Raw genomic sequence first — 9,268 nt, 5'->3', positions numbered from 1 at the left:
TTGTTTAATGTTAAGCTCACCCTACCTTTTTCTCTTGGACAATGTATTTCCAGGTTATGGGCAGTTGCTTCACTTTTGGTTCTTTATGTCTCTTCTAGCCTATATTTGGTTTTAATTGATGCACTATCTTTATTTTGATAGTTCTATTTAGATTCTTGTTTGTTGTTGTACATATATATAAATGTATAATTCCTCGTAAATTCCTCAAATTTATCGCTTAGGCCCTAGGTCCCCTTTTGGGGTTTCCCTTTCTTAATTGCTTATGGCCAACCCCTGACGGTCCCTGTACTGTTTGTACATTTTTTCTCAAGTTATATATTTCACTATTTTGAACCCCTTCCGGGTACCTCTGTTTAAGGGTTCTTGCCCATACCGGCACCTCCCCTCTCTTTTTTTTTCCCTTTTTTTTTTTCTAGTGGCTACTTCTCTCTTTTCTTTTTTTTCCTCTCTATATTGTGTGTTTGTATGGAACAAAGTTATTTTTTGGCTTTCTCAATGTTTTTTTTTGGCAGCTGACTTATCCTTGGTACCATGGCCTTGAAGCTATTATTTATTAATGTCAATGGCCTCAATTTGCCACGTAAGTATACTATTACCCTGAGTGCCTGTAAGAGGGAAAAAGCAGATATCGTGTTCCTTCAGGAAACCCACCTTACAGGTACTCACACCCAATTGCAGTGGAAGCAATTCTCCCAGACCTTTTTCGCCTCGGTAGATTGCAAGAAACGTGGTGTTGCTATATTAATTCACAACAGAACCTCTTTCTTGCACTCTTCTACCTACTCAGACCCAGGGGGTCGATTCCTTATAGTAGTTGGCTCATTACGCTCTACTAAAGTCACTTTGGTTTCAGTTTATGCTCCAAATCAGGGATAGGGTGCCTTTTTTTCTAAATTGTTTAGGTGCATTGAGCAGCTGGTCCAGGGTCATCTAATTATAGCTGGGGACTTTAACATTACTCTCGATAAATCTCTACCTCCCACACACAAATCAAATATCCCTCCTTCCAAGGACTCCCTGATTGAGAGAGTTAGGAGTATGTACTAAGCCTTTGAGAGATAAAGTACCAACCAATCAGTTCCTACAGGACTTGTTGGGGCTGCGACCAATGCAGCCCCCAGAAGCCGGTGTTATGCGTATGCGCTGCGCTATTGCCGCTTATGCAACGGTCTCGGAGCCTGCCAGCTTCATTGCACAGACGCAGGGACCTGGCCAGTCACGGCAGGAGCCGCTGCTGGTTGCTGTAAGGACTTGATTGCCAATTCCATTGATAATGATAGGGTCACATTTGGCTAACTTGCTTAGATAAGTAATTGTCCCTTGAGGATGTACAGAAAAGGGGTCTCTGGGAAAAAGGTGCGGGTGCCATTTTCCTGGAGACTAACGCATGTGCAGTAGATTCTGGTATTAATCCCCTCCTTTTTGACAGCTCTGTGCACTGTCAGAAAGGAGGGGGTCAAAATGGAGGCTGCACAGGAGCCTCCTCCGCTCTTAAAATACCCAAGGGCCGCAACATCGACATTTGCAGGAGCCTAGGGTCTACCCTAGCTACTGTCCTCAAATCCAACTAAACATGGCCTACGAAGCATTGTATTTACGATTATTAACGCATCAATGTTCCCAGATATACCCGTGACACTCCCCTAACATGCCCATGGAATGGCCCTTTTTTTTTCGATCAGCCTGATATACCCAGGGATTGTTAACCCCTTCTCAAGTGTTAGTGATTCCATATGCAATTGCCAACAAAATTTGACACTTGGGTTCGTGTGTGTGCAGTAGTGGATTCCCGGGCTGTTAGCACATGAGCAAAATATTGCTCAACTGCAGTAACATCAGAATAGTGTCCATCTCTGAATCAGGCCTTCAGATGCCTCATCACGTACATTGGGGGCCATATTTTTACAAGATATAACACCTAGGGGTAAATTTACTAAGAATCGAGTCTGGGAGAGTTTGCTTTTTTTTCAACTCGATTAGCTTCACCTAAACTCGGGTGATTTGAAGCTCCTGAGACTCGCAAATTTACAAAGAAGGGAGTTTAACTGAGTGTACGATGGCCTATGGTGAAGGAGAACGAGATTTCTCTGCCGAGTAGCAGGTTTTGCAGGAGATGACTCACACGAGATTGCAGTGTCTTCTCTGGGTCTGGTGCTAGTTTTACATATAGGGGGGCAATTTTTTTCCCCCTATATTTAAAATCAGGACTGGCCCAGCAGCCTGGTGTTGGTTTTTCAATTACGGGGGAACCCTACACAGTTAGTTCCCCGTAATCTTAGAAACCAGGACAGGCTGGCAAACCTGGGGCTGGTTAAGCTTTAGGGGGTGGGGCCTATGTGTATGATTCTGCCAAACTCTCAGATCACAGGCAGGTGTATTTTTTTCACAAGGTTTTACAGGAGAGTTTTTCCATCTCATGAGCGTTTCGAAATGCTCTGCTTTGTAAATTCCAGAATCCTATCTTCACCAGTGAAAAGGCTCTCGAGTTTTGCCGATGGTGAGTTTAAGAGAGTTTGCTAACTCTCCAGTATTTTCCTGTAGCTAAGGAGATCTCTCTCCCGAGTTTGACATTAGTAAATTTGAGAGTGGGAAAAAATGCCCAAACTCTCCAGAGTTTGCAAACTCTCCCAAACTCTCAGCTTAGTAAATTTACCCCCTAGCCTGGGGACGCGCCTAGCGGAATTGTTACATCTAAAGATACACAAAGTCCTGGCACATTCAGACGCAGGGACGTACACCAGCAGAGGGCTTATTCTAGTGTCAGCATACAGTTGCAGACATGACGGCGGATAAGATGAAAACACGGACAAGCGCTTTGTCCAACACAGAATCAGAACCTTTGTTAGCTGTATATTATGTGCAGCAGGGAACAACCAGGTTACATGTTTTTTTTTAAACAAAATACTGGAGAAAATTGAATGCATGAGGACATTTTTAGCCTTGTAAAGGAACAAAAAGGGTTTTAACTACCCTAGGAAGGAGTTAACCATTGGGCTGTATTGTTTGGACTACACAAATTCAATCTCTAGAAAGACATCTGCCTATTATTACATTGCATTACAGCCGGATATGGGCAGTAATTGTGTTCCTTAACATGAAGGTGGGTGGAGGCTAATTGTCCTTGGATTTAATATATGATGGACTTCTATAAAATAAAGCATGATTTACTGCTAAATAAACTTTATTATGACAATGCTGCTAAGGAAATTATGTGATGGTATTTATCTTCAAATTAATTTTATCTTAAGTTGTATCTTTAAGTCATCCTTAATGGATACAAATAATGATATGACTCTACAAAACATTGTTATTTAATCTAAAAAATATATAATCCTTTCTTTATATATGTATATATATATATATATATATATATATATATACAGTATATATATAATATATATTCACACACACACACCAGATTTTGTTTACATTGTTTAAGTTGTGTGGTATTTGGAGATAAATCTTTGCAGCGCCACCTAGTGGGGCCAGCCCACGCTTTATAAAACTTTTTTTAAAACTTTATTGAAAGCAGCAAGAGCATAACAAATATGTGTTATAGTAAGACAGTAACAACCACAGAGTAACAGAATGACAATGCACCACTGTAACATATAGCGTGGAGCAATGAAAGGCTTGCAACGCAAATTTTACAAACAGGATGGAGGTGGAATAACAGAAGGAAATTAAAGGGACTGGGGGTTAGGCCACATGTGTAAGCAGTGGCTGGTTGTCAAAAGAGGTCCATGGGGGCCAGGATGCAGTAGAGTTTATTAGAATTCTCGTTATATACTCTAACTGGTACGTATGCCAAACACGGCTACAGACTGAGGAGACAGAAGGAGGGGGTTGCTTCCAGGTGGCAGCAATTTGACAAGCTGCAAACCAGGACTGGCAAGGGGGTACAAGTGTTACACATGTCATGGGCCTTGAGATTGTGAGAGGCTCGAAGTTCAGAGGGGCACAAAATGTGATATACATACTGACTTGCACCATACAATAAGCCATAAAACAAACAATGAAGCCGGCCAGGGTTACCCCGCCACACCCGGAGACAACCTCCTCGGCTACCCCGTCACCTGATGTGTGCTGTGCAATGTAATGAATGACGCAGAAGCGGTAGCGTCATTACGTGCGGCTCTTCTGTCCCTTTCCCTGCAACCACCTAGGAAGTAGTGAAGCGGTCACATGAGAGTGCTCTACAGTTCGTATTACCTTCAGAAAATAAGAAAAGATGAAATACTAAGGGGTCTATTTACTAAGCAGTGTTAGGAGACAGAGTGAAAAGTGATAAGAAAGTGATAAGGTGCCAGCCAATCAGCTCCCAACTGTCATTTTCCAAACACATCCTGTGAGATGGCAGTTAGGAGCTGATTGGCTGACACCTTATCACTTTCTTATCACTTTTCACTCTGTCTCCTAACACTGCTTAGTAAATAGACCCCTAAGTAATGTTGCAGACCAGTGGATACTGTCCTGAACCCTCACAATAGAAACAAAGGGACTTATTCAGCAGTGAACTAGAATGCAGATGTCTGATGGTTGGGAATTTGCACATGCGCTGGACCCATACTGTGCATGTGTAGTATGGGTCCTGCGTGTTCGCACGCAGAGCGGCAACAGACTGACAGTCTGCTGCTGTTTGGGGATGGGGAGGCAGCAACGGCCGCTGTTTCACAAACGGAGGCTTGTCCCTCATCTGTGATGGCCATGGTCATTAAGCCCACAAGGACTCAGATGATTCGATGATACGTCCATGGACGCAGGTCAAATCATTAATAAATGCAGGAGGCATGATGCTTCCTGCTGCATTAACATAATTGCAAGGACTGAATTGCAAATCTACTTGCATGCAGCTTTGCAATTCTATCCACTACTGAATCACCCCAAAATGTCTTTGTCCCTAAGGAACTTTCATTTTGCATCTGAAAAGATTAGATCGCGGGAAGCTCTGAAATCTGCTTGTGCTCTGAGTAGAAGTAGAATGCCTAACATCCAAAGCCCCAGATTCACAAAAATGTCCCCCCGTTGGATCTCCTTAAGATTTCAGGCAATACCAGCAGGATACTGGTTAACTGATCTCGCAATCGGAACAGCATGTCTTTGAATTTCGTGAGTTGCACTGGATCCACGGGACATGATAGCTCGGAAAAAGACATTCTCTCTGGCAGTCTGCCTGTGGAGCAGTTTTTAGGATGCATATTGAGGCAAAGAATGGAGAAGCTGGATTCAAATTGAAGTTTTTGAGAAACAGAACTGGTTTAGCTAAACGGGAGTAGAAAGGGATCCATGCGGGTAGATAACTCCTGCAGAGAGTGCATCACTTGACCTTGTGTTACTTCATGTCTCTCCAGACGATTAACCATGCTTTGCATAAAGTCAGCTTCTTGGATTTGTTTTCCAGTCAAGTCCATTTGGCCAAACTGTCAGATTCAAGGATTTCTTAGACTGGGACTGTGACCACTGAACTAGACTTGATAAGGGTTGGAGTAGTAAAGTGGTCACAGGAGTGTCCTCTACAGTGTTATGAGCTGTCATGACAGCTCATATCTGCTAAAGGTTTTGGCCAGAGCTGAGAGGGTTAACAGGCAAAGACAGTCACAATAAGGTTTGGTCCAAGCTGATTGCTCCCAACTAGGCAGCCTCTATGAACATGCAGAACTCAGCTGCATAGTGCAGCCTATCCATTCCTGCCTTGCCGGAGATAATTTCTTGTGGAAGTCTTGCTATCCGGTCCCTGTTCCTGTATCTGCTGTTTGGTATTCCTGGTTCATGTCCGGGCTCTGCCTTGTGTTACCTGTACCTGTTGCGAGCATACCTGGAGCATTCATTGTGCTGCAAACCCACACTGCAAGCCATTCATGTTGTGTACTGTTGCTATTCCATCCTGCAATATATGTACATATATCTTGCTGCTATTATACTCTGCAAAACACACTCTCGTTAATATATTGCTATTCTGTTCTGCATTATATGTTATGCTGCAATTCCATGCTGTCAGCTGCATGTGTATCTGAGGTTATTGATATACTATCTTGCAATATATCTGTTTTTTGTGATTGTCACTATTTTATGTAGTTGTTTTGTCCGTAGTGCACGCTTTTCTGTGGTAATTACCCTGCAATATTATTACTTAGTAATGCTGATATTCATGCTACCTGTTTATTAGTGTGCATTCTATCAGGCTGCTCCGTGGTTAATATTACCTTTGTCCTACTACTCCTGTTTTACCTTGCAAACTCCCCCTGTTTGTATAAGCCCCTACTGTGGTTAAGACCTGGTGGCATCCTAAGTACTGATAAGTGCGTCGTACTGTATGGGAACAATGGGTGGTTGTTATAGGCAGAAGCCCTCCCTAGAGTGACTCTAGGGGACGTATGCAAATACAGGGGAGATTCATTACATTCAGTATATTTTACCTTAAGTAAATAAGAACAGGTGAAATATTAGGTAATGTTTATTAAAGAAGTGTCTCAGACACACAGTGGTGTAATAAGGATTGCAGACTACTGGACTGGATGCTGAGAATAACTTGTGACTAGAAACTGAGCGCTAGAACTCAATGGAAGGGACGGACTTGAAACAGAAGATAGAAAGCAGTAGAGACCATCGGACTGGGTTGTGGTGAGTGTGTGGGAACTCAATGGTATGTGGAGGTAACTTCAGGTAGTACTGGAGAGCAATTGTAGAGAGATCCAGGATATGTTTAGTAATTGTGCATTCTGAACAGCAGATGGTGCTAGTGAGCACTTGCTGAGAATGGAAAGTTGTACTTGGCACTTGTGGTGCTGGTGAGTGCTTGCTGAGAGCACACAGTAGTGAAATGCAGATGGTAGCAGACAGCACTTGATGGTAATTACAGATGGTAGTTGACAGCACACTGGAAGCAGAGAGCACACTGGAGTAAATGGAATTAAGCTGAATCCAAGACTGATAGCACCAGAAACTGGAGATGGAGCCACTGCTTGTAAATTGAATAGCCTCCTGAGCACAGGATGTTTAGAATATAATGTGACACGCTTGAATAGTGTAACTGGTGTTGCAGACTGATAACGATGGGCACTACAGTAGGTAAGCTGTAGTTGAGGCTGCATACTGGTAATGTCTGGTAGCTTCAGCAGAGAAACTTGTTGTTAGTAGAATGGAAGACACAGGGGCATTTCAAGAGAGGAGGGGGCTCGTGTCCAGTCTCTGTCCGGGGCCCCCTCCTCTCTCTCCGGTGGCTGGCATCGGTAGACTCCGGGCATTTCAGTGTGCCCAAAGTCTACAGCGCATGTGCAGATCACTGGGCAAATGGCGCCGTGGACAATTTCTCTGTGTTTTTCCTACTGCTCATGAGCAAAACGATGGGAAAATGGCTACGACACCATTTTCTAGGTGATTTTAACAGCACTGATACCAGCACCAACATGGGACTCCGGTGGCAGAGTTGTAATTATTAAAAATATGGGTGTGCGGTGTAGGCCCTCCCTGGACCCATTATAGAAACGCCCCTGAGAAGATAGCAATGTTAGAATTGCTCAGATTTGCAGATAAGATTCTGCAGTATGAAAACAGTAGTTTGCAGGAATCTATGACCTGCAACTTTCTTTGTTCTAGGGAACAAAGCGCTCTTTTCACTTTCCCTTCTCCAGCGGCAGTCGGGAGGCTTGCCTACCTACCCACCAGCTGTTGCTAGGTGGCAAGCCTCCCGACAAACAAACAGTAGTCTGGAGTTTTAAATACTCTGCAGTCGGAGAACTGCAGGTTAGAGTGGATACTCTGCAGTGTGGAAACTGCAGGCTGGTGCTAAGACTCTGCAGTGTGGAAATAACAAGGTATCATAGACACAGGAGCCAGGGCTGTTAAGATACTGGAAGTAACGAGCTTCTGACACATGAGCTTTGAGAAGGCTAGTTGAACTGGCCAAGCGCTGTTGCCTGGGAAAGGTTTATATAGGACACCCTGGGTTAGGATTGAAACCTGGAATAATGTGAGGAGTAATCCTCCTGTGAATGGCAGCATAATGTTAGCTGACTTCAGGGAAGATGGCAGCACCCTTGCCGCACTGGACAGCAAAAACAGGGGAATCCTGATATGACTAACCTACGCACATGTCGGCCAGTAACCCAGTAATGCAGGGTAAGGTAAGTGTGCCTGAGTGCCCACATTGTAACAATCCACCGTGATTTTGGAGTTGAGCAGCGTAACTATAGCAGGGGGAAGCTTGGTGCTTGCTGACATTACATGAGCATAGGAAGTCATCTATTTCTCCTTAGCTGGGGGGGGAAGGGGATGAGAAGAGACTAAATTATAGAGATCGGAGTAAAAGGTTTGAAATTCCTTCAAAATCAAATCCGGATTATAAAGAGACTGCCCAGCATAATGTGGGAAATAGCATTGTGCGTTTGCCGCTGCCTGAGACTACTGCCAAAAAGAATGCCTGCCATATCACTTTTTTCATAAAAAATGCTGCTGCACCCATTTAGATCTGACAGTCTTCTTGGCCACAACCATGAGAATGAATCACATTATGGGAAGTGTTCAACCTCCTGACATTATGGGAAAATATCTTTAGAGTCCTAACAGCATGGAGTACTGCTGATACTTGTAGTTCACCTGTAAAGAAATGTTTAAATAAACACAATACACACACTGTGATAGTAAAGTTTTAATACATTACATACACACTCACACATACTCACCTACATTACCTGGACTGGTCCTCTTCTCCCTGTAGTAATACACGATTTTTACATGATTCATCATACGAATCGTCGAAAATCGGGCAATCGGCTCAAAATCATGCAGGTGTATGGCCAGCATTAGAAAAACTCAGGGAAAGCATTGGACTCTCCTTGGGATGTGTGATTTCTGACAATGCCAACAATATTGTACAAGCATTACATGTGGGCGAATTCGAACACATCCCATGTTTTGCTCACACAATTAATTTGGTGATGCAACATTATTTCAAAAATGACAGGGCATGCAGGAGATGCTCTCAGTGGCCTGAAAGATTTCAGGACATTTTCGACATTCAGCAACTGCGTGTTGAAGATTGCAGCACAAGGAAGTACTGTTGAATTTGCCCTGCCATCAGCTGAAGCAAGGGGTAGTAAGTAGGTGGAATTCTACCCTCTATATACTTCAGCTGATGGAGGAGCAGAAAAAGGCCATCCAAGGCTACACATCCAAGGCTTTCTCTATGACATAGAGAAAGGAGCAGGAATGCACCTTAGTCAAGCGCAGTGGAGAATAATTTCCGTGTTGTGCAAGGTTCTCAAACCCT

The sequence above is a fragment of the Taudactylus pleione genome, unplaced genomic scaffold (assembly GCF_031769625.1).
Source record: "Taudactylus pleione unplaced genomic scaffold, aTauple2 ptg000835l, whole genome shotgun sequence".
In the NCBI taxonomy this organism is placed as follows: domain Eukaryota; kingdom Metazoa; phylum Chordata; class Amphibia; order Anura; family Myobatrachidae; genus Taudactylus; species Taudactylus pleione.
Note: the sequence above shows the minus strand (reverse complement) of the source record.